The 25,849-nt window shown below is 39.6% G+C and overlaps 1 protein-coding gene across 1 annotated transcript in view; it reads left to right on the plus strand.

Annotated features, from left to right (window-relative positions):
• Window positions 1-1,136: 1,136 nt before the first annotated feature.
• The window catches only part of C3H10orf71 (chromosome 3 C10orf71 homolog), a 55,749-nt gene continuing 31,036 nt past the window's right edge, over window positions 1,137-25,849 (plus strand). The window contains 1 exon segment of the mRNA XM_042461010.1: window positions 1,137-1,408. The gene's annotated coding sequence lies outside the window, so the exon portion shown is untranslated.

Consider the following 25,849-nt stretch of genomic DNA (forward strand, 5'->3'; position numbering starts at 1 on the left):
AAATGGATCCTACATTTGAAATGTTGCCCTAACCTACATTTGTCCCGGTTTGGAGGTCCTCACTTATGGCAACCCTAGCTCCTGCACATGTGATAACTGTGAGTCAAGCAACACCTGCTGACCATTTTCCTAAACAACTATTAAAGATTAACAAACTATTAAAGCCCTGTCCTGTACTTCACTCGAAAACCCTGTTAGAAGAAGACTTTGTGTCAAACCTAAGTAGAGCAGATAGAGATGTTGCTACAAGCAGGATATAATAGAAGGAGGGCCCTATAATACTACTTATTTTTATTTCTGCAGCCTGTAGTTATGTCGTAAAAGGCTTATGTCCCATTCATTATTGCTGTGCTTTGTGAACTTGCTTTAATGTTTGTAATGTTATAAAACAGCATTAAAATAATTAACATTTTTTAACATAATTAAGATTAACATCTTCGAGTAGATTGCTGGCTTGGTTTAATGTTGATTTTATGTATACTGTGCACTGTTTTGCAAGTTTTAATTATCTATTGCAATTTTTATCTTGTATTGTATCGTTATCGCAATTGTTGTACACCGCTGTGATCAAATGGAATAGCGGTATATAAATAAATTTTATTATTATTATTTTTATTAACAAACAAAACAGGCACAGTCAAACATAGCTGGGTAAACAACTTGCTGATCCAGTACCCATCTAAATCTTTATTGCACCATGCAAAGTGAAGTTCAGTTCTGGAGTGCCTTTTTGATGGACTGTTCTTTCTGTTGGCTTCCGATCAGAGGCAAGGCTCTGCGTCAAAGAATGTAGCATGCAATGCATCTGTTCAGCCCAATGATGAAATGTGCTATTTCTGAAATAACACAAGGAATACAATCATGTTTAAGACACATGGGCACATTCTTGTATTATTATTTTTAATGATGACTTTCACACAAAGCCTTTTCACTCACCACTGATGGCAAGAAAATGCAGTAGTTTATAGTTTGAATCACTCTTGAGGGCTGGCCAATCACAGATTATATTCTGTCACTCAGTCATGTTTGTAGCATTGCCAGAGGCAAAGCTGTATGTAAAAATAGCTTATGAGTGCCTGTCTGTTACCTGACACTGCATGGTTATTCCAATACGTATGTTTGCCTCTTCCCCACCATGTTCTACACTTGGCTTCTCCTTACCTAAGATATATATGTTGTTTTACTGTCTTTGGCTTTCTGTCTCTATTCATATCACCTATTTTGGAAGGTTATGGAAGCAAACTTTCAAAAGCACCGTTCTAATTCATATCAAAAAGACGAGTCCATTGAGGATATGACACAGGGTTAGTGATAAGGAGGCTGGTGTTAAATTTAGTATTCTGTAACTTTGTCTCAGCTAAGGACAGCACTGTGACCATCCATCCACTGAAAAACTTGGACATAAAAGGTAAGTTATAAGAAATATTTTCTTTCTTCAGTTAGCATAAAAAATGGTATAATTGTGTATAAATATACTAAAGTTATAATATTAAAATATTAAATAAACATTACAGGTATAAATAAATCTTACAGTTATAGCAATTATTAAAGATAAAATACTTGGGAGTGTCATTGAGCTCTGAGGGATTTATTTCTTAGTAAACCTCTCTAGGACTGAATTATTTGATTAATTGTTCTTTATTTCATTTTCAAAGTATATAAAAACATACAGACATACAAGCAAGCAAATAAGTAAGCACATACAAACATTAATACTTCCTGTCCGTGCTTGTTTAAACTACCATTTGCTAATAGACTTCACCTTTCACTAATTCCCAAAGTAAAAAATAGATACCTTGCTTATTCTATATCTTGGTGTTTTTTACTCTAAATCAAGAAACTCTGTTGTATTTATTCCTTCTATTCCCTTTTCCAATAAGGGCTAACATTAAAAAAAAAAAACCTGTCAAAGGAAATGACAATCTGTCCCCAAAATTGCAGGATTATCTTTTTTCCCAAAATTTTTACATATAAAATTAAAATTAAAATTCTGCACTCTTTTATGCTAATCTAGAAAATCTTTCAGTTTACCTCAGTCTCCTTCAAATTTTTCTTTTAGAGCATCTCTAAGTAACATCATTAGTTTATCATTAACCATATATTCTGTCAGCTTTTCTTTCCATTCTCTTAACCCTGGGATGTCTGTTTCTTTCCATTTTTTGCAAGAATAACTCTGGCTGCTGAGAACACTAATATCCCATAACTTCTTTCCACTTTTTCCTCCACTATACCTAGAATAAATGTCTTGGGAATCATTTTTATTTTTATTTGTAAAATTTCATTTGTACTACCACAGATCAAACCTCCAGTATTTTCGTACCTTTTCACATGTCCACCACATGTGGAACATGGAACCTTTCTCCTAGGACTGAGTTATTCAATGTAATTGCTAAAATGTGAAAAACAATTGTAATCTTTCATAAAATGGGGTTGGAGAATGCATTGTTTGATATGAAATTTTCAAAAACATTTTCTGGATGAAATGTAGTGTAATGTTAGTTAAATAGTCTTACATCCTACAAACTGAATTGTTTTGTTATTCCCAGTTGTAATATGCAGATACATGAGCAAGTCAGCTAAAATTGGAAAATTCTATCCTATTTGTATTCATCAAAAGGACATAAAGATTTATTTATTTGGGCCAGATACATATTTTGCTTCTTTGCCTATGCATCAAGATATAAATAAAAAGATTGAAAAATATTATGAAAGAGAATAAGAATGGCTGTGCTGCATCAGACTAAAGACCTAATCAGTCCAACATTTTATTCATAAAGATACCTATGGGAAGACTATTTATTATTATTATTATTATTATTAAACTTTATTTATATAGCGCTGTAAATTTACACAGCACTGTACATAAAATCATTTAATTAGACGGTTCCCTGCCTCCATGCTTACAATCTAAGAAGACACGACACAAAAGGAGAAGGGAATGGTTGAGGGGAAGGGGATTAGGTCCAGCATTCTTCTCTCCCTCTGAGGCCTGGACCATGGCAGATGGACAGATGGAGGGATCTGTATCTTAAGGACAGGACTGATGGCGTTTGCCCACCCTCTCTCCCCCTCAGAGGCCAGGATGGACTATAAGCAAGACAGTTCCCTGGTAACTGTTTTACAAAGATATAATGCTTCTGGTACTGAAAGTAGTACATAGTCCTTTTTAAAATATCTATAGGCAAGTTTCAGATTCCAACAACATTTTGTTGCTATTGTGTGCCTTCAAGTAGTTTCTGACTTACGGTGACCCTAAGGCAGACCAATCACAGGGTTTTCTTGGCAAGATTTATTCAGAGAGGGTTTGCCATTGGCTTCCTCTGAGGCTAAGACTTACCCAAGGTCATCCAGTGGGGTTCATGGCCGAGCATGGCCAGAGTTGTAGTCCAAACAACTGAATCCCACTGGCTCTGTATCCAGTAGCATTGTTAAGGGTAATTGCACAAAACGTGTCCTGAAAGGGTTCTAATGACATTCATGATATTCAGGGAAATCTAATAAATGCCATTCAGTCTCTTTCCAAACATTAGCTTAGCCTATCTTATCCAAAAGATAATTTTAAGGGCTGTGAATTCCTCTGAGGTGCAGATTCAGTGACCGTGGCAATGTGGGATCTACAGTGATGCTTTGGAAGGGAGAGGTTATCAGAAAGGGATGGAACCTACTAGATCAAGAGGGAAAGTCTGGTGGTATCTGATGGTCCAGTGTGGAACCTAATTAACAAGTGTGGGAGGTAATACTGATCAACATGTCATCAAACTAAGCAGAAAATAGATTTTCTACTTTTCTCTATTTCTTCCAGGAATCCTCAAGAAGAGGATCATACTTGGAATAGCATATCAAATAGTGAGCTCTAGTTATCAAATAATGAGGCCTAGTGTAGCTCTTGTTGTCTGTTACAGTTGGTACATCTCTGTATCTTGTATATTGAGGCTGGAACTAAGGATGACTTTAATTTTAGACACTGTACCCTTTCTTCATGTGAACTGATCCCAGAGGTCACCCAACAAAGCAACTTTAAGACTTCATGTCTTTTCCTTTCTCTCACTTCTGCTTCATGACTGCCAATGTAGCCTCTAGACTGTATAGGAGCTACTACCTGTTGTCTTCACTGTCACATTCCCTATAATAGTACCATCAGAAATCCCAACATGCTTCAACATACTACTAGGCTACTCCCTAAAATAATGAAATTGAGGGATATTCCAATGTGGGGGGGAAAACCTTCCAAAAACAAACTACAACACCTACCCCTCACAAAGGATCAATGAAAAAAAAATCTCTTATTTCCCCCTAGGTTCTGACAGCCAGAGATCACAGAATCATAGAGCTGGAAGAGACCACAAGGGTCATCTAGTTCAACCACAGTCACAGCACCTCTGACATATGGCTATCCAGCTTCTGTTTAGAAACCTCAAAAAAATGAGACTCTTCTACATATTGAGCCAGCACAGTCCACTGTCAAACAGCTCTTTGTCTCTGAATATGGTGATTCCTTGCTTTTATTCACCTTTGGAATTAGTTGTCATACTAAAAGAAGTAGACCAGAAAAAAGTATTATCTATTAAAATTGATTAAACCAGTGATGTCTAAACTCTGGCCCTCCAGGTGTTTTGGACTTCAGCTCCCAGAATCCAAAACCATTGGCCAAGGTGGCTAAGGCTTCTGGGAGCTGAAGTCCAAAACAACTGGAGGACCAGAGTTTGGACATTGCTGGATTAAGCACATATGTACTCCTGTACATACAAGTAAAAATACATTCAGAAAGTCTTCTTTCATATTTATAATAAAGATCTGCAAAACTTATATAACTCTACTACTGCTCATATTTGCCATAAATCTAGATCTACAACCTGTGAACAATTAATTAGCAATATTCTTACTGAGGGAGACAAAAGTCTGAATATTAGCGCAATGACTGAGAAATAAATAGTTGAATCCTTAAAGCATGAACCAGTATTTCAACAAACTAAACATAACATTATGTATTCCACCTCCCAACTCTAAGCTATTAGTGACATCACCTTTGATTTTGTCTCTTTCTGTTAACTACAGACAAGTGAAAGAATGATGAAAGAGATGCTTAGGCTACAGGCAGAATTGTGAATGGGTGAAAGGCCCTTGTTGTTCTGTCCCTTCATATGGCAACTGTAAGGTGAACCTATCACAGCGTTGTCTCAGCAAGATTATTCAGAGAAGATTTGTCTTTGCCTTTCTTTGAGACTGAGACAGTCACCTAGTGGGTTTCCATAACTTGATGTGGAATCAGACGCTGAACACTCAAATTGCTATAGCATCCTGGCTCTATGAAAGGTTCAACTAGGCTTCAAAACATAGATAGATCAGCATTTGTAGGCAAGGCAAAGCCTCAAAATAATTTGTTGATGGCAGAGGAGGCCCTTAGTATCTGCTGGGGTTTAATTCTAGGACACTCTAACCCCCACTGTGGATACCAAAATCCATGGATGGTCAAATCCCATTATATATAATGGTGTCCCTTATATAAAATGGCAAATTCAAGGTTTTACTCTTTGGATTAAAAATATACATATTTTAAAATTCTGAGTGTTTCATAGAATCATAGAGTTGGAAGAGTTGCAAGGGCCATTGAGTCTAACCCATTGCTATGCAAGAAGACAAAATCAAAGCACTCTTGACAGATGGTCATCCAGCCTCCATTTAAAAAATCCCCAAAGAAGGAGATTCTACCACTCTCTATCAAACAGCTCTTACTGTCAGGAAGTTCTTTCTAATGTTGAGGTCAAATCTCTTTTCCTGTAGTTTGTGTCCATTTCTCTGTGTCCTGGCTACGGTGACACATGCCTTGATTACATCCCATTTGGACTACTGTAACAAACTCTACGTGGGGCTGCTTTTGGAAACTTTTCAGAAATTTCAATGGGTCCAGCATGCTGACTGGGCCAGTTACAGGGAGCATATAACTCCCTTGTTGAAACTGCTTCACTGCTACTGGTTCACTTCTGGGCACAATTTAAAATGCTGGTCATGACCTATAAAGCCCTATATGGCTTAGGTCCAGACTATTTAAGAGATCATATCTCCTCATATGAACCTGCTAGACCCCTAAGAGCTTCCACAGAAAGCTTTCTCTTGGTTCCACCACCCTCACAGGCTCACTTGGTGAGGACCCGAGAGAGAGCTTTTTCAGTTGCTGGTCCCACCCTCTGGAACTGCCTTCAATGGTAGGCTAGGCTGGCCTTCTCAGTGCTGGCCTTTCACCGGAAAGCAAAAATGTTTTTATTTAGGCAGGCTTTTAACATAATAATTGTAACAGGATGATTTTATATGGGGTGTGTGTTTTAGTTATATTTTAATTTTTGTATGTAATTTTATATTGTTTTAATTAGATGATTTTAACTGTTTTTTACTGTAACTTTTTAAAGGTGTTTTTATTTTCTGAGCTGCATGGGAGAAAGGCAGCATAAAAATGAAATGAAATAAATAAATAAATAAATAAATAAATAAAATAGTCTCTAGAGCAGCAGAAAACAGCTTGCTCCATCCTCAATATAACACCCCTTCAAATATTTAGACAGGGCTATCATGTCACCTCTTAACCTTCCCTTCCTCAGATTACCTACACGGTTCCCAAAGCTATTTCTCAGAGAGCATGGTTTTCAGACTTTTCCCTATTTTGCTCACCCTAAATTGGGCATACACCAATTTGTTGATATCCCTCTTGAATTGTAGTGCTCAAAACTGGACACAGTATTTGAGGTGAGGTCTGAGCAAAGCAGAATAGAGTAGCACTAAAGTATTACCTCCCTTGATCTAGACCTATACTTCAATGGCTTTTTAAACTGCTGCATCACAATGTTGACTCATATTCAATCTGTGGTCTACTAGGGCTCTTAGATCCCTTTTTATGTGTCCCCCTTTCTATATCTGTGCATTTGATTTTTACTGCCCAGATGTCATATCTTACATTTCTCCCTGTTGAAATTCATTTTGTTAATTTTAGCCTAGCTTTCTAATCTACTGAAATCATTTTGAATTTTGATCCTGTCTTCTAGGATATTATCTATCCCTCCTAACCTGGTGCCATCTATAAATTTGATAAGCATGGCCCTTCAATCATCCAAGTCATTGATAAAGCTTTTGAATAGCACTGGGCCTAGGACAGCCTTGTGGCAACCCGCCAGAATGAATAGAAGCCATTGTTGAACACCTGTTGGGTTCAGTCAGTCAACCAACTACAAATCCATCTAACTGTGGCATTGTCTAGCCCACATTTTACTAGCTGTTTTGCAAAGATATCATGGTTGAAACCATGGATGCAAAATTCAAGGATATAGAGAGCGAACTGTACATTCTTTCCTGATTACATTTCATCAAACATATCTCACTGTCATACAGAAGTGTTCACATTGGTGGACAGAACCCAATACCTTCTAATAGTAGTATAAATAATAAATAAATAAAACTTTAATTTATATCCCACTTTTTGTTACCACAATCAAAGTGGCGTACAACCTTTAAAAAATACAATATATACATTCCCCCGCTTTAAAAAAAGGATTAAACAATTCTATCCATTAAAATTACAAAGGATAAAATCTAAAAACAATAATACAATAATAAAATAATGGTGGGCAGAATCTTCGCTTATATATGTCTGTGGGGGGAACATTACATGGCCGGATTCTATTCCGGGAAGGCCTGCCAGAAGAGATTCGTCTTGACAGCTTTCTTGAAGCTCTCTAGGTTGGTAATTTGACAGATCTCATCCGACAGGCCATTCCATAAAGTGGGATTGCGGAAAAGGTCCTTTGGGAGGTCGCTGTCAATCTGGTCTTTGTGGACTGCAACAAATTCCTCCCAGAGGATCTGAGGGTGCAGGGCGGCTTATACAGAAGGAGGCGATCCCTTAAGTAGGTTGAGCCTAAGACATGGAGTGCTTTAAAGGTAATGACCAACACCTTGTACTGTGCCTGGAAATGAATAGGCAGCCAGTTGTTCCTGTATTCAGTCTGGCTGCCATATTCTGTACCAGTTGAAGTTTCCGGACTAGGCACAAGGGTAGCCCCATGTAGAGCGCATTGCAAAAATCAAGTCTTGAGGTTACCAGTGCATGTACTACAGTTTTGAGGTCACACTGCTCCAGGAAAGGGCGCAGCTGACATATCAGTCGGAGCTGATAACAGGCACTCTTGACCGTTGCATTCACCTGATTTCTCATCTGAAGAGACGAGTCAAGAAGCCCCCCTAAGCTGCGAACACAGTCCTTTGAGGGGAGCGTGAACTCCTCTAGGACTGGAGGTTGCAGCCCGATACCTGGTTTGGGGGCCCCTACCGTAAGTATTTCCGTTTTGTCTGGATTCAGCTTGAGCTTGTTTTCCCTCATCCAGTCCATTACTGCTGCAAGACATTGATTGAGGGGAGAAATGCCATCTGTCATCATTGCTGATGACCAAGACATGGAGAAATATATTTGGGTGTCATCAGCATACTGATAACACCCCACTCCATGTCTATGGATGATTTCTCCCAGCGGCTTCATATAGATGTTGAATAACACTGGGGACAGGATGGTGCCCTGAGGGACGCCACAATTAAGCTCAGTTTTTGAAGAGCAACTATCCCTGAGCATCACCCTCTGGAATCTACCTGAGAGGAAGGAATGGAATCACTGCAAAGCAGTGCATCTGATTCCTAGCTCTCTCAGGTGTTCCAAGAGGATGTCATGGTCTATTGTGTCAAATGCTGCTGAGAGGTCTAATAGCACCACGCTAATAGGGTCACGCTTCCTCTGTCGATGCTTAGACGAAGGTCATCAGTTAAGGCAACCATGGCAGTCTCCACCTCATATACTGTCCTGAAGCCAGTTTGAAATGGATCTAGAAAATTGGCTTCATCCAAGACCACTTGGAGCTGAAGAGCGACAGCCCTCTCAATCACCTTACTCAAAAATGGCAGATGGGAAACAGGCCTATAATTTTTCATGTCCAGGGGGTCCAGAGAAGGTTTCTTCAGAAGCGGTCTAACAACCGCTTCCTTTAAGGCAGATGGCACATAGCCTTCCCTAAGGGATGCATTGATGACATGTCTAAGAAATGCCATCATTATGTACAAATTTATAATTTCTGTGGCAGGAGGTGGAGACTTTCATTTCACTATGGCTTCTATTAGGACAAAGTGACAACTGGCTATTATTTAAAAGTCTACAGGAAGAAGGAGTAAAAAAAATAAAACATTGAAAGCCACCTTGAATCCTGTGCTGGGAGAGAAGCAGGTTATTAATTATTTAAAATAATGTATATTGCTTTCGAATGTCCTAATTAACTAATCAAATTATAGTAAATTGCTAAAAAAATCCACCTTAATGGCAGAAAAGAGCATATGAACAAGTAAAGTATAAAAAAAATTAAAGCATCATGGAAGACGATACAGTCCATCTAAGGCTAGGTGAGGATGGAAACAATCTAGCCTTCCTTACATAAAAGACCTAGCTTGCTTGTGACTAAGAAGATTATTGTATATCGTTCTCATAATGTTATGAGATGAAATGTTCTGGGAATGTTCTGGGAACGGGTATTATCGCATTCAAGAAAGTAGAATGTGATGGGAACATAACGGGAATGATTTTACCGCACAGCACATCCCATAACGTTTTGCTGTAGTGCATGCGTATTTCGTTTTGAGGACTGTGTAATGATGATGTCTCCACTCTGTGGTTGTTTTGACTCCGTATAACTTTGCTAATATTGGACTTGTAAAAGTTGCTGTTATGAATTCTATCTATATAAATATGTGTGTGTGTGTTTGTGAGTGTGCAGAGAACACACAGACACGCACACGCACACGCACACACACACATATATGCACACATTAGCCATTTTATATATAATTTGTGTTTGTATAAGTATATATATATATTTGAGTGTCTGTGTGTGCAGAATGCAGACACATACAGAGTCCCTTGGGAGGGAAGGAAGGCAAGCCCCGCCGGAGCTTGTCCTCCCTCCCAAGGGAGTCTGAAGATTCCCTTGGGAGGGAAGGAAGGCAAGCCCCTATAAAACGTTGGGGCATCATATGCTGGCATATGTTTGTAGAAAATAGGATAAAACCTATGCTACTTTTGTCAAAGAGGGCGCCGTGTCATACCTGGGAGAGCAATAAACATTTTTGCACTTTCTAGGACTTTGGAAAGAGAAGGGCATTCTTTCAGCCAATCAGGAGACGGAGGAATGAGAGAACGGAATTGGAAATGGTTCTCTCTGCACAGACTTCTTATGGAACATTCTGAGAACGTTACAGCTCGCTGGGAACACATCTAATCTGTCCCCACCCTGGAACGCATGTGGAACACATCGGGAACGTTCTGGGAACCCGATGGGAACACATACGTGTGGTAAACTGTGATACGTTCTGTTCCCATCGGGTTCCCAGAACGTTCTCAGAACGCTGTGCGATATTCTTCTATGATATGCCCACCAGCCTTGTTTGTATGGTGAAGATTATAAACTTCTGGGATGGTCATTTCAGAGGAGGCTTTTCTGTCCTTTAACCATTTAGGGAAATCTTCTCTATCCTTTAGACTTAGCCTTCATTTTTAAAGAAAACTTAAAACACAAATTTACACCATCACTGTCTTTGTTTTTCCTGGACAAAGTCCCTCAGACTTCCTTGTGCTTGTGATCTCCATTTGTTGCTTTAATTATGAAAGTTTTTGCTAGATCTGTTTTGGCTGTGTTGTTTTTTATTATTAGAGATTTGTTTGTTTTACTGTTTAGGATTTTATGGAAATTTTATTATTATGTCCTTTCCCACCATGGCATTAGAAAGCTGACTAGAATAGTATTCTAATAAATAAATAAGCAAATTTTCACATGAATAGGTTTCTAGTCCCTATACCTATAGAAGAAAACATGAATTTATGTGGTTATGTGATTGCAACATTCAAGACGACAGCTCTAATCTACCTTTTCTTTTCTAACATAGGGGTCAAACAGACTGGCAGCCCCAATCAAGTCCTGAGTGGTGCGGGATCACAGCAGCCAAGACCAGCCCCTGCCGCAGTCTGGAATGGGCCGCTGGCAAGGGGCAGTTTTTTCCCACTGCTTTTGTGGCGGGCTTTGGGCTGTATTAGCCAATACTGGCATGGCTTCTGGCCTATCCGAGCGCATGCGTCATCTGCATGACATGCCCCGGATTGGCCTGAAGGAAGCACTTTTTGCCCTTCAGTTTGGGGCCATTGATAATGAAACCAAAACTTATGTTGTAACTGACCAGAAAATGAAAATGCTGAAAATCCCCTTTAATCCTCTCTTGCTATCTGAATAGAAGGGAGTTGGGGCTTCTCTATTTCTTTTTACTAATTTCTTGTTAGTGACAACAATTTTATTCACTTTGGGCAGAGATGCAGGGTGACTGAAGAAAGAAGTGACATATTTGTGGCAGCAACAGGTGTAAAGTTCAGCCTGCAACTGAGGAGCTAGACTGAACAGCAGCAAGCTGGTTATAATTATAAATAAAGCTTCACAGATAGCTGTTAATTTGAGCCAGGGCTTGGCTTTGGGCCTGGAACCTGTTCTCAATGCCTTAGAACTTAGTAGCAGCAGTAGTAAAGGTGCTTCTGAGTAAAAGCAGACAAAAGTTATTTCACTGTTGAGTAATCAAAGCCATTTCCACTACATTTATCTTTTCATATGGCTCTCAGTTAAAGTAGTCACATACAAAAGGAATTGTGTGTCATGCACAAGTATTGTATACAAAGATTTAGCCATGTTAGTTTGTAGAATCAGAACATAGAGTTACCTTGTAGCACCTTTGAGACTAATTGAATGAAAGAAATTGGCAGCATGAGATTTTATAGACTTCAGTCTAATACATCTGAGGAAGTAGACTGAAGTCTACTAAAGCTCATGCTGCCAATTTCTTTCAGTCTCAAAGGTGGTATAAGATCGTTCTAGGTATTATGTGCCATACAGTTGATGGCATGCCCCCCCCCTATAATATTCAGATGTGTCTTCTTTTTTATTTGGCAACCCTTAGAGTATGGGAATGAAGGGTTTTTTAAAAATGATATTCCACACCCTCTCTCATTTCAGAAATGCTGGATTATATGTATAAATCACATACATAACAATTAATCCAAAGAAACTCATTTCCCTTTTCAGACTTCCTAAAATATAGACTGAAAAAGATGAAACTATTATTTGAACCACTTTCGCCATCATGACTGTAAGTACTAATATAGAAGGAATGTATATTGAGGTTTCTGCTGGAGAAGATGTTTCAGTGGGAACCTATTAGTAGATGAAAGTGCAAGCTTATATAAATGATGCTGAACCAAAACACATGCCATGGTTGATTATAACATTGGAGCTTGACAGACTGGCCATTAAGGCTGGCCTGGAGGCCAGAGTTGGGGAGTGGCACCGTGGAAAGGAGAGATTGAGGCTGCAGCATGTAGGGGTGGTCTGTTGAGCCCCATTATTATCTACCATTTACCATTATCATTAACACTCATATAACAGCTAAACCAAACTTGGGGGGGAGGGGGTTGTCCACAAAAAAATCTTGATTACATTTAAGAAGGCTAATCCTCTCCTGTTGAATTTTCCACTATTTTTCTGAAGGTGTTATAAAAGTGTTATATATTATGGTTTCTCAGTCATTTGTGGGAGGATATTGTTGAGGATCACCCATGTGATGTGTTATCCTACAGATACTCAGCCTGAGCAGGGCATTTGCAATGACAGCAATCTTCTAATGGAATCAGATGCAAAGAAAAGGGCACAGGAGATGGAAATTTAGCAATTGTTTTTTCTCACATCAGCATCAGCCCTGGCAAAAATGTGCCTTCTTTATAGCAGTTCAATGTACATGAACCTTGGTTGATCAGCCTTTGGTGCTGGTCAGTCTAGGAACCCTTTCTTACAGTAATGAAAGTAAGGTATGAAAAGCTGAGTTGCCCATAAAATAATTTAATACATATAAGTGTGTAACACACACAGAGACAGACATTTTGTTTTTGTTTTTTGGCAAGTGATGACACTGCTTGACTGTTTTCATTCCCATTATGCCTGAAACTGCATTTTCACTCAAAAGCAAAATGTACAAGGAGTATGGAACTTGTTTTAGAGAAAAAGACTACATTGTGAGGAGTTTGTTTGCCATATATTGTTTGCCATTACCCATCCTATTTATCTTAATCTTGAGGGAATGGGCTGAGCAGGAACTCTGTGTAATGACAACTTTCACTAGTTTCAGCTTGCAGACCCTGATTCCACAGTCACTTCTATCTTACATAAATACTATTGTCCAGTAGCCTGACTGGTTGCAGTGCATGCCTGTTTTTCACATACAGCTATGTACAGTAGTATGATTTCTACCCTTGATCAGAGGCTGCCCTCTGCAACAAATTAGCCTTTAAATCACTGCCTAAGATATTGCTGTAGGAGGTCAGGAAAAGTTAGCCATTATGGCATAAGCTTCACCCCATGTCCTTCTCCTCCGCCCAAGTTGTAGGGATTCAGTATTACCACATGACACTGTTATAATGTTATTCACACTAAACTGTTATTATTCCACTTTTACTGCTATGGCTGCCTCCTATGGAATCCTGGGATTTGCACTTTAAGGAAGGACATCTGGAATTGTGAACCAGAGAGCTCCTAGGCCTTGCTAACCTACAAACCCCAGAATGCTATAGGAGGCAGCCATAGCAATGAAAGTGGAATAATAGTGCTATATAACAGTGTGGTGCAGAATTGTCAATTAATTCTGCTTCTAGTTGTTATAGAGAAATGGTTTAAGGCAGTGGATTTGGGTTGAAACGCTTAAGGCAATACATGGCATCCACAATTATAGTGTGAGGGGTGGAGAGACAATACTAGCAGTTCATATTGACAACATCTGCCCTCTGTCTTTCTATGGCCTGGTACAAACGGGTCAAAAGGCCCATAGCAGCGCTGATACTATGGTTCAGGAGTCCACATTCCCAAACCCTATGGTGTATCGGCGGCAGCATCATGGCACCATCCCATCCGCATGGATGCCGCTATTTTGACGTAAGGGACGTGCAGTGTATACACATCATTGCACATCCTTTACGTCACGAGTTCACCAATGGCACACTCGTGACATGCCAGCGCCATCGCAAAAAGAACCCATTTTTTCCAGGTTCTTTTTGGGGTGGAGGGATGCCGGGCAGTTTGGCTGCTGCGGCATTCCTCCGCAGCCAAACAGGCCATCGCCATCCCTGCCCTTTCCCAAAGCTATATACTGGGCCTTAGATAACACACAGTGACAACATGTGGGGTTGGGGCAGGAATGGAGAAGAGAGATAATTCAAACAATTCACCCAAAAATTCTCTATAGCTCACTTAGACTAGGCCATTTCTCAAAGTTAGTGTTTGATATTTTTGGGCTACACTTTCTTTAAGTCCAAAATGTAATTATCATAATTAGAGATAATTGCTTCTATAACAATGAATTAGTACCAAAATTCAAGTTAATTCCTGATTTATAACAAAATCTTATTAATAAGCCATGAGAAAGCTTGGAACTGTTGCTAAAAACAACTCATATTCTGATCTGCAGAGGAATGAGGTAGATCAGTTCATTCAGTTTTCCACAGTTAGACAGTCATATGAAATACAAGAGGCCTGCATTATGTTTTGCTCATTGCATGCCACTCCCAGGAATGGAGTGTCCAAGTGCCCTCCATTCTGAAATGAAAAGGGATTGTTTCCTAATGTCAGTTTTCTAAACTTGGCCCTTCCCAGATAGTTCTTTGACACCTCATGGGAAAGGGTGTCCAAAGTAGAACAGCAAAGGTAGATTAATTTGTCTGACTTCTGAAGGTGAGAAATCACTTCATGCCTTCCTCTTTGAAGAAAGTAATATTACCACTGTATTCTGCTTTGATCAAACCTCATCTGGAATACTGTGCCCAGTTCTGGGCACCACAATTCAAGAATGATGTTGACATGATGGAGTGTATCCAGGTGAGGGCAACTAAAATGTTGAAGCTCTGGAAACCATGCCCTGTGAGGATCTGGGTATGTTTAGGCTGGAGAAGAGAAGGTTAAGAGGTGATATGATAGCCTTATTTAAATATTTGAAGGGATGGCATACTTAGGATGGAGCAAACTTGTTTTCTGTTGCTCTAAAGACTAGGATACAGAACAATGGATTTGAGTTACAGGAAAAGAGATTCCACCTAAACATTAGGAAGAACTTCCTGATGGTAAGAACTGTTTGTCAGTGGAATACATTTCCTCAGAACGTTATGAAGTTTCCTTCTTTGGAGGTTTTTAAACAGAGGCTGGGTGGCCATCTGCCAGGAGTGCTTTGATTTGTGTCTTCCTAACATGGCAGGTGATTGGACTGAATAGCCCTTGTGGTTTATTCCCATGCTATGATTATTTGACACCATAGCAATGTAACACAACCCTCTTGTACAGTATCACTGCAAGACAGAAGCTGTGGGCCCTTCCATCTTCAAATGTCCTTATTACAGGCATTATCAATGAGAAGGCAGTGAATGAAGTAGCAGTAGCATGTCTCTTATCTCAGGGATAGGAGAGGACAAGCCTCCACTGAAGCATCCATCATATAATCACAGCGTTGGCAGGTACTACAAGGGCTAGTTAATCCACGCTTCTGCCATGCATGAATACACAAATAAATCACTCTTAAAAAATTCTCACCCAAACTCTGTTTATAGGCCTGTAAAAATGGAATCCAGCACCCTCTCAGACAGTCTGTACCACTGCTGAATAGTTCTTACAGTAAAGGAATTCTTCCATATGTTTAGGTGGAATTGTTTGCAATTTGAATCCATTGGTTCTTATTATAGTCTCTGCAGCAGAAAACAAGTTTGCTTCTTCCCCTTCAAGTTATGTCTTCAGATATTAAAAGATAGCCATTATCTCACCTCTTAGTCTTCTCTTCTCCAAGGTAGTCCTGTCAGTCCTGTGCTCAAAAAATAAAACTCATTTGAACCAAAGAAGCTTTATTGATGAATCCAGGCAGAAACAACCAGTGACACATTTTTGCAAAGTCTAAAGCACCAAGGATCTAGTTACACTATTTATATGCCCTCCTTAAGCAAAAGCCATTCTAACTGTCTTCCTAAAATTTTTCCACAAGATGCTATTCTATAACCTATCATTTTATACTACATATTTATATTATATTATATATATTATATATATATTATATATATTATATTTATATTATAATATATTATATTATATTACTACATACTACATATTATAAACTACAACTTCTACTTTAACCTGAATAACAAAACCTTTATATATTTTTATCCTTTATGACAGAACCCTTATACACTGGTTCTGACACAGAGTTGGAAGAGACCACAAGGGTCATCCAACCCCCTGTCATGCAGAAACTCACAATCAAAGCATCCCTGATAGATAGCCATCCAGCCTCTGCGTAGAAACTGCCAAAGAAGGACAGTTCACCACACTCCAAGGGATTGTGTTTCACTGTCAAACAGCTCTTACTGTCAGGAAGTTCTTCCTACTGGTGAGGTGAATTCTCTTTTGCTATAGTTTGAATCCATTGTTCCAGGTAATACATTGCTCTAGTAGTGGCAATTGGGAGACTCTCATGAGGCTCGGGCACAGGGTATCACTTCTGTGACTTGGAACAGCACCATTTTGGGACAGACTGGAGCAAAAAGTTAGAGCACATGGTGGCAGGGGAGAAGTGGTGGCAAAAAGGTCATCTGAAATTTGGGACCCTGCCTAAGCTCTGTGAGCTTTGCTAGGATTTGGCTAGTGGGTTAGCGTTGCACTGCTCCTACTGCTTTCTTTCATCAGACAGGCTGAGATAAGAGGTAGTAGAAGAATCCACTTTTTTTGTGGGAGAGGGGACACTTGAAGCTGTATGGAGAAGACATGTCTTCTGCTCTGAGAGCATTTCTAAAGAGTCGGGGATAAATACAATTTATAATAATAGTAGTAGTAGTAGTAGTAGTAATATATCTGGGAAGGAGTAACTGTACTCCATTATTGGAAAGAATCCTTTGTCTTGGAGTGACTCCTGCAGTTAAAATCTCTCCCTTTCCTGGTCAACACCAGCCTACAGTCCAGAGCATGTGGCCTCTGTAAACCCCTACGTGTGTACCAGCTGCACCTTTCTCTGCCCTAAAATCACAGAATCATAGAATTGTGGGGTTGGAAGAGACCACAAGGGCCATCCAGTCCAACCCCCTGCCATGCAGGAACTCTCAGTCAAAGCATACCCAACAGATGGCCATCTGGTTAAAGACTTCCAAGGAGGGAGACTCCACCACACTCTGAGGAATTGTGTTCCACGATGAAGGATTGAGAGTCCCTCCTCTCTGAGGAGAAGCTTCTCTCTTGTACCTGGTCAACCTGGGAGCAGTAACTGAGGCTGGGGCCTCTTATTCACACTTGCCTTTGCTGCAAGGGTGAGAGTCTTCTCAGTCTCTGCTTGACCAGCAGCTCAGTTGCTACTCCTGGGATGACATGGCACAAAGGGAGCAGCGACTGAGTGGCCAGTGAAACAGTGACCAAAAAGACTCTTGCCTGTGCCGGCCTTTGGTACAAGACTAGCACAAGTAAGAAGCTTCTCGGTCACTGCTCAGCCAGTATTGATGAGATTGGCTGTTTTATTATTTATTATTTATTTATGGTATTTATATCCCACCCTTGAGATCTAAAGGCTATCAGAGCGGCTTACAATTATTATTTTTAATTAGACAGTTCCTTGCCCTCACAGTAGACCTAATATAAAAAATATATATGCTGGTTTTTTTTGGTGGGGGGGCACTAGGGTTGTAGCCCAAGAGGAAAGGGGGCAGCATCTCAGAAAAGTTTGAGAACCACTGATCTAGACACTATACTTCTATTGATGCAGCCTAGAATTGCACTGGTCTTTTTAGTTACTGCATCACACTGTTGGCACATCTTCAACTTGTGGTTTACTAGGACTCCTAGATCCCTTTCACATGTAGTCTCCTTAAGCCAGGTGTCCCCCATTCTAAATCTATGTATTTCACTTTTTTGCCCTAAATGTACATTTCTCTGTGTTGAAATTCATTTTGTTATCTTTGGTCCAGCTTTCTAATCTATTAAGGTCATTTTGACCTTTGGTCCTGTCCTCTGAGATATTAGCTATTCCTCCTAATTTGGTTCATCTGTAAATTTGATAAGCATGTTCTCCATTCCTACAATGTCATTGATGTTGAATAGTTCTGAGCCAAGGACAGAACCCTGTGCCACCTCAGTAGTCATTTCTCTCCACGATGAAGAGGAGTCATTGCTGAGCATTCTTTGGGTTTGGCTGGTCAACCAATTGCAAATCCACCTAACAGTTGCATTGTTGTTAACAGTAAAACTAGTCCACATTTTACTAACTTATATCGGGGGGGGGGGGGGCGCTTGTCAAAGGCGTTACTGAAATCAAGATATGCTATATCCACAGCATTCCCTTCATCTACCAAGCCAGTAATTTTATTTTATTTTTAAAAAGGGTGGGGGGGTCAGATTAGTCTGGCATGACTTGTTTTTGAGAAGCCCAAGTTGACATTTTTGTGATTATGGCATTCCTTTTAAATACTCACAGACCATTTGTTTAATGAGGTGCTTAGAATCTTTCTTGGTATTTATGTCTGGCCGACTGGGCGGCAATTAGATTCAATAAATCATTAATTAAATTATTATTATTTTTTAAGAAATAATCTTTATTGAAATTATACAACCAGTAAAAATGCCCAAATATATACAACATCCATATTTCTGATCTTTTTCTCTACAATACAAAAAACAAACAAAAACAAAATGAATTCCCCCCACCCAAAGTTATCCATTCTGATGACTGATATCATATAGTTAGCCCTACTTATTTGCGTACCTCGGTTAATTAACTTCCTTTTCATGTAATGAATAGGAAGGTTCCTTTTTTTTGGAAACTATCTTTCCTACTCTGTAAGATACAAGGCTTTTAAGAGAAATATCGGAATACTAAGCATGGGCTGTATCGTGGAACAAAATGCATCTAGTTGTGCTGTGTAAGTAACAAAGTAAGAAATATTAATTAATTAAATTATTACATTAATTAAATTAAAGTAATTTAATTCATTTAGATTAATTAGGTATTCCTGTACAGTGCGCCCTTCCCTTCCGTGGGGGATCTGTGGATAGCCCTTGAGGTCTCTTCCAATTCTATGATTCTGTGATCAATCCCACCTAAGGATGCCACCACTTGCACCCCCTTAATCATGCCATCCCTGTTCGTTAGGAATACATCTAAAATAGATCCTCCTGTTGCCTCTTTCATCTTTTGGACAATGAAATTGTTTTCCAGGCAAGTGAGGAATCTGACTTCCAGCAAATATCAGCATAAGTGAAGTCACTCATCATTAAACATCTCTTCTTTCTGAGTGTTTGGTCATCTGTTCTAGAAAGGCATCAGTCAGTTCCTCAGTCTGACATGGTGGTCTGTTGTAGACTCTCACAATAAGATTCCTGTTGTTTCCCTCTTCCTTGTGACATAGCCAGCCCTCTCTCCCCCGCCTCCGGCTGATCATTTTTAATCACTCTAGACAACTAGAGCCCAATTAGAGCTTTAGCTATTCATAGGTATTATTCTTTGGTGTTTTTGCTTTTCTTCATTTTTTTATATTTGTCTTTAAAGAAAGTCAGCTTATCTGAAAGTTCCACTTGGGTTTTAAAAAGTACTTTCCACCTTTCTTCCTCACTGGAATTGTTTTCTACTGTGTGTTCAATGTATCATTTTAAAGAAACTCTCATGCATCACAAACATCCTTTCTTTTAGCATTTCTGACACTGGGCTCTCACCCAGTATTTCCCTACACTTCTTGAAATGAGCATTTTTGGAGTCCAAAGTGTGTGCTTCATTATGTTTGGCTTCACCTTTCCTCTGTATAAAAAGTCCCAAGAGGACATGGTCACTGCCACTAAAGGATCCCAATATTCCACCCTGTTGGTTCCAAATCCAAAATAGCTGATCCCATTGTTATTTCCCCAGCTTCCTATACAATGAAGTTGTCTGCAAGACTGATGAGGAATTGTGAAGTCGAAGGCTTTCATGGCTGGCATCCGTGAGGAATTGTTTGGATCTTATATTCTTTACAGAATTTAAACCAATATTTTGGTCATTAAAGGCTGTCATTAGTACTGTATCTCTCCTTTTTGAATGTTTGGTCATTTGTTTTGGAAAGGCATCATCCAAATCTTCAGTCTGGTTTGAGGGAATATAAACACCACCACCACCACACACAATGAGATCACTCTTGCTTCTCTTCCCTTTAATTTTCCCAAATGTTCTCAATTTGGTACAGGCAGAAGAACCTCATATCTCTGAAGACAGGGAAGCATCCTTGCAGTGTTCTATGGATGAAAGGGCTACTATCCATTTCCAGAGGAAGGAGAGAAATGTGGTGGTAGTAGGTGGCTCCCTCTAATGAGGAAAAGAAGCAGTGGTGCATGAGCTTGATAAAATGTCTTGAGAGATGTGCTGTATGTTTAGAACACTAATTTCTCTAAGCAGCCTGTTCACATGCTTGGGCTCCACAAACTGAAATAAATCCATTATTGTTGGACAAGCAGGAGCCAGCTACCATGCCCAAGACAAAGTGGATCTGAGTTATTTTATCTGCAAGGTACCATGCACATTCTTCACATCCAGATTACATTCTTTATTCAGGAATCAGACTATAATAGACATCTGACCACTGGATGCAGCTGTACTGCAAATACAGTGGTTCAGCCCACACTGCCATGGAGTATACCTTTTAAGACTCCACCTTTTGTTCAGTTAGGTTTGCACTGAGTCTTCAGCAAACATCTGTCAGCTTCAGTTCAGAAATCCAGGCTTGCAGTAGTAAAATCAGAAAAGCTTTATTTGAAACTATAGATGTTCATCACAGATGTGTGTTGCCAGGACTGAAAGTAGAGACAAGTATTGGGGGGGGGGGGACTTAAGGATCTGTCTGGCACTTGGCTTTTCACACTGTCTTCCTCCTTCCAGAATGAACAAATGAATAAATACACCACAGTCCTAATAGTTCTACTCACAAACAAAATTCACTGGGTTTGCTAGGACTAGCTTTGGAGGATGGCAATGGCAACCTCCTTCTGAAGAAACCTGCCAAGAAAACCCTATAATAGGTTCATCTGAGGGATTTGGATCTGTCTGTTCCAAGTCCAACATGTTAAACCTTTATCTGTACTGTTTCTGTCAGATCAGTTCTAACTTTTAAAATGCTATGCTAAATTTGCATAATTAGAACACTAATTAGAGTGATTTGCATAATTAGTTAACAACAATAACAAGGATGGTTTTACAGGTATCAAATGGACTTGTTTAGAAAATATCCCTGTCACTTCTCAAAGTACAGCTTTCCCTTTGTTGACAGACAGGTCTACAATAAATTCCATACTGATGTGTATCCAACACTGGGTTGAGATGAGCAATGGTCAAGCATGCCACCAATAGTGTTTCCTAAACAAATGTAAGGTTTTACAAATTTAAAATGTCCAGCAGTTTTGATGTCATGACAGAATTGTAATATTTTCTCCCTTGGTTGCTCAGGTACAAACATCTTGTTCCCTTTGAAGTACATTACATTTTTGAGCTACACTTCATTGGGTGCTGTGTTGCCTACTCATCTTGCTCAACCCCTTCCAACAAACTTTTCTAAAGGGATTCTTCTACTGGAATAGGCAATTTGTCTTTTGCTGTCTGTCCTCAAGTCATTATTCCAGCCCCAGCTGCATTTAGACGAACATTCTTAAGTTGTGGAGTCTGTACAAACCATCTGCCAATATATATTTTTTCTCTCAGGCAGGTACTTCAATGTAAATTTAAATTTATAAAAAAAATACTCTGTCCATCAAATTTGTTTTTGGCATTTCCAATGCTTCCAAATTTTAGTAGTCAGTCCACACTTCAAAAAGCAGTAGGTTCCTTCCAGCACATGTCACACCTCCAAAATCCTTTTCATGACAGAGGCTTCCTTCTCTCACACTTCCCAATTCACCTTTGCCCCAGGATTTTTTAAAATATAAATATAAATAAGCACACGGTCTCAGCAACCTTTGATAATCTTTTTGTAAAGGAACAGCCTTGGATTTTGACCTTTCTTTTTGGTTTTTAGCAAGTCAGTCAATGGTAGTGCCACTTGCACAAAATTAGGAATGAACTGCCTATAAAAATGTGCAAGAAGTTCTGCAGCTGCCATCACGTTCTGGAAGTTCCCAACTCACGAGATCTGAGATGGGTGAAGATGTGATACACCAAATACTTTAGCTTTTTCTCTGTGGTATTCATATTTGAATAGTTTTACAAACACCTGATTATTCGTCAGCTTTTTAAACTTTATCAGCATTTTGACATGTGATTACATATCTTCCAAATAAATTTGCATGTTGTCCAAATACACCAGTACTTCTTTGTATAACAATGCATGAAGGACATCATTTATGAAATGTATAAACATTCCCAGGGATTCAGCCAACCCTAAAGTACTGAAATGCTCCCAACGAAACAGTTAAATGAGTTTTAAAATCATCCTCTCCCAAATCCTAACACAAAGGTAGATATCTCTCAAGTCCAAGTTGGCCAGCTAAGCCAACAGACCTTTCATGAGTGGAATAGGAAGTTGATTTGAAGTGCAACTAGCATTTAAGCACTGGACCTCCATGACCAGTCTCAGCAACCCATCTTTCTTTCCATGGAAAAATACAGGGGTAGTCATTAGCAAAACAGCAGATCTGATAAAGCCTGGTGCCAAGTTTTTATCAGTGATGAACATCCACAGAGCAACAATTTCCTTGAGAGTCATGGAATAAAGTTTAAATTTGGCTCCAGATCCAGTTGAATTGTGCAGTCTGATTTGCACAAGAGAGCACTTTCTTTCTTGAAGAATACCTCTTTCAGGTTCAGATATTCTGTACAGATGTTTAGTTCCCCTTCTCCTGCACACCTCCCAATGTCTTTAATCTCTCCCAAGCTGCTGCACTCTTGATTGCTATCACTCTAAAGCAAAAGAACTTGCAGTAGCTTCACCTCTTTCCTAGGTTCCTGCAATTTGGCTTTGCAAACTTCCACCTCAAAACTCTTCACTGAGTCACCAACACACCTGTCCCAGTCAGAGAACCTTCTGATTCTTCATCACCCCTGCAGTGGTGGATATGCTGTGGTAATTCCTTCATCAAAGGGGTAACCATTACCAAATCTCTTTTAGGGTTCCTTCCCACTATGATTTACTTCAAATTGTAAGTTGGGCTAAATGTCCATTGTCCCCACTTATCACCAGTTTTGATCCAATTCTGATCTGACAGAGTTTCTCAAAAGTGAGGTGAATGCATAAAAAATGTTCTCTTATTTGAAGTGTCAAATACTTTTCAGGAGGTTCTTTTGAGAAGAACTGAATCAGAAGCACGCTCAAGTGGGAATGACCTTTGGATCAGAATTGCATTTCACTGCAGGGGAGGGACTATGGCAGAGGGGTTGGTAGGGAGTGTCACCCTTCCAGCCTTTGGAAGGAAGGAAAGGTAGATTTAACTGCTGAAAAAGAGACAAGGCACAGCAAAATGTAAGGCATTCAAGAAAAATGGAGGACATGGAAAAAGGATGACAAAGGCAAGCCCCTCAGAGGATCCTTTGCCAAGGAACCCTGGGATAACTTAGCCTTGGGGAGAGTCACACTCTCTCAGCCTCAGAGGATCCCAATTTAGCTAGAGAAACCACCTCTGTGAGCTCTTGGTTTCCCACAGAATCCAATGCCGCAGCCCTAATAGCCACTAACCAGTGGGTAAGTGCCATTGCAATAGGGGGGTTTACATCCAAGTAGAGAACCAGGTTGGTGTAGTGCCTTGAGCATTGGACTAGGACTCTGGAGACCAGGATTTGAATCCTCACTGAGCCATGGAAAACCACTGGGTGACCTTGGGCAACTCGAACTCTCTCAGCCTCAGAGGACAGCAATGGCAAACCCTCCTCTGAAGAAACTGGCCAAGAAAAGTCTGCAATAGGGTTGCCTTAGGGTCATTGTCCTTTCCCAGGAACCATCCTACATTTTTTTAAATTATTATTTATTTTTTCTCTTTCAGTGATTACATTTTGCATTCGGTTACAGAAGATGATACAGACTATTTCAAACCATTGTAGAATTCCTAACTAATACAAAATTTTCCCATCTTTTCATCTAATTATCTACCTATATATTTCAATTTTCACTGAATTCCTTCTTATTTTCCACTATATTTAAACACAACCCCCCTTAATCCTATCTTTTATATGCTTGGTTTTGTTTGGCGCTTGATTAAGCAGTTAGATGGTTACCACAGATGTATGTTGCTCAGGACTAAAACGCCAGTGTTTGTACAGTAAAGTTGAAGTATACAATCATTCAAATTTTAAGTGGGCTGGCATCCTATTTACCCAATAAACCAAACAAATGTATTTCTGCTTCTTTCTAATGCCCCTTCTATTATCCCACACCATCCATTCCTATTAGAATGACCTTGAATCTCCAGTAACAGTTTGGCCTCTCTTCCCCACTGCTTGTTAATTACCAATGGAATGTGAGCAAGTTAGTTAACTTGTGACTATGCATCCCATTATCCATATCAATACCACATGTAATTGAAATAAGCAAATGAATCTAAAAAGCTATGGTAGGCTATCTGGGGGAATCAGCTCCTGATATTATCACTCTAATCTCCATCTCATTTGTTTCAGCACAATCAACACTGTGGAAAGCCATTGGCTCTACCCTGCAAATATCCACCACCCTGGTCATTTCTCCATTCCAGGTGTCAACTCTTGCTACAACAATCAGGGACTAAAGTGACAGGAAAATCCACAAATCCTGTAAAAAAACAAAACCCAACTATCCAGATCCAATGCCCTGCCAGAATAGGCATCGATCCCCTACCCCCGCAGAGGTTCTAAGTTCCAACCAGGTAGCTATCTGTATATGACAAGGGAACTACAAAAATTTTCACTACTCCCAAAATCATCACAATCCCATCCAGTACAGAAAACAAGGTCTCAAGTGTGGTTAGCAACATGAGTGGGGCCAGATAGTATCTTGGACAGGCACTTCTCTGTCAGGGCAGTTGTGAATTCTTCAGCCACTCCTGACAGTCAGGTACAACATGGATGTTTAAATCCCCCAGCACCACAAGCAGAGGGGACTCAGACTCCTACACTAGGCCCATGACTACCCCAGCCAGCTCAGGAAGTGAAACCGTTGCACCTAGGGGTGGGTTGTACACCAACCCACCCCTAGGTGCCCTGGTGGCACAGTGGTTAAATGCCTGTACTGCAGCCATTCACTTGAAACCACAAGGTTGTGAGTTCAAGACCAGCAAAAAGGCCCAAGCTCGACTCAGGCTTGCATCCTTCCGAGGTTGCTAAAATGAGTACCCAGACTGTTGGGGGCAAATTAGCTTACTTGCTAATTAACTTACTTGCTGTTCACCGCTATGATCTTTGGAATAGCGGTATATAAATAAAACAAATTAATTATTATTATTAACAGAATCCATGTTTTGTCCATAAACTGTTGCAATTATTTTCAGAGCTACAGAGAACTTTGTAGCTTCCTTTAAATTTTGAACTCTTTATAGAAACAAAATATAAAGGAAAGGTGTACAAAAGCTGATCACAAACATGGAAAACACAACAAAGTAAATTTAAACCAGTCATTTTTACAGAGAGTGTCTGGGAAATTGGTGTACTTTAGTATACATAAAATAAATCATATGAAAAAATAAACTGGGATGCAATATTTTGATTTCATGAAAATTTAGAAACTCATATTGACTGGTTGTGGTGAATTTTCCAGTTA

This window comes from Sceloporus undulatus, chromosome 3 (genome assembly GCF_019175285.1).
Source record: "Sceloporus undulatus isolate JIND9_A2432 ecotype Alabama chromosome 3, SceUnd_v1.1, whole genome shotgun sequence".
Classification (NCBI taxonomy): Eukaryota; Metazoa; Chordata; class Lepidosauria; order Squamata; family Phrynosomatidae; genus Sceloporus; species Sceloporus undulatus.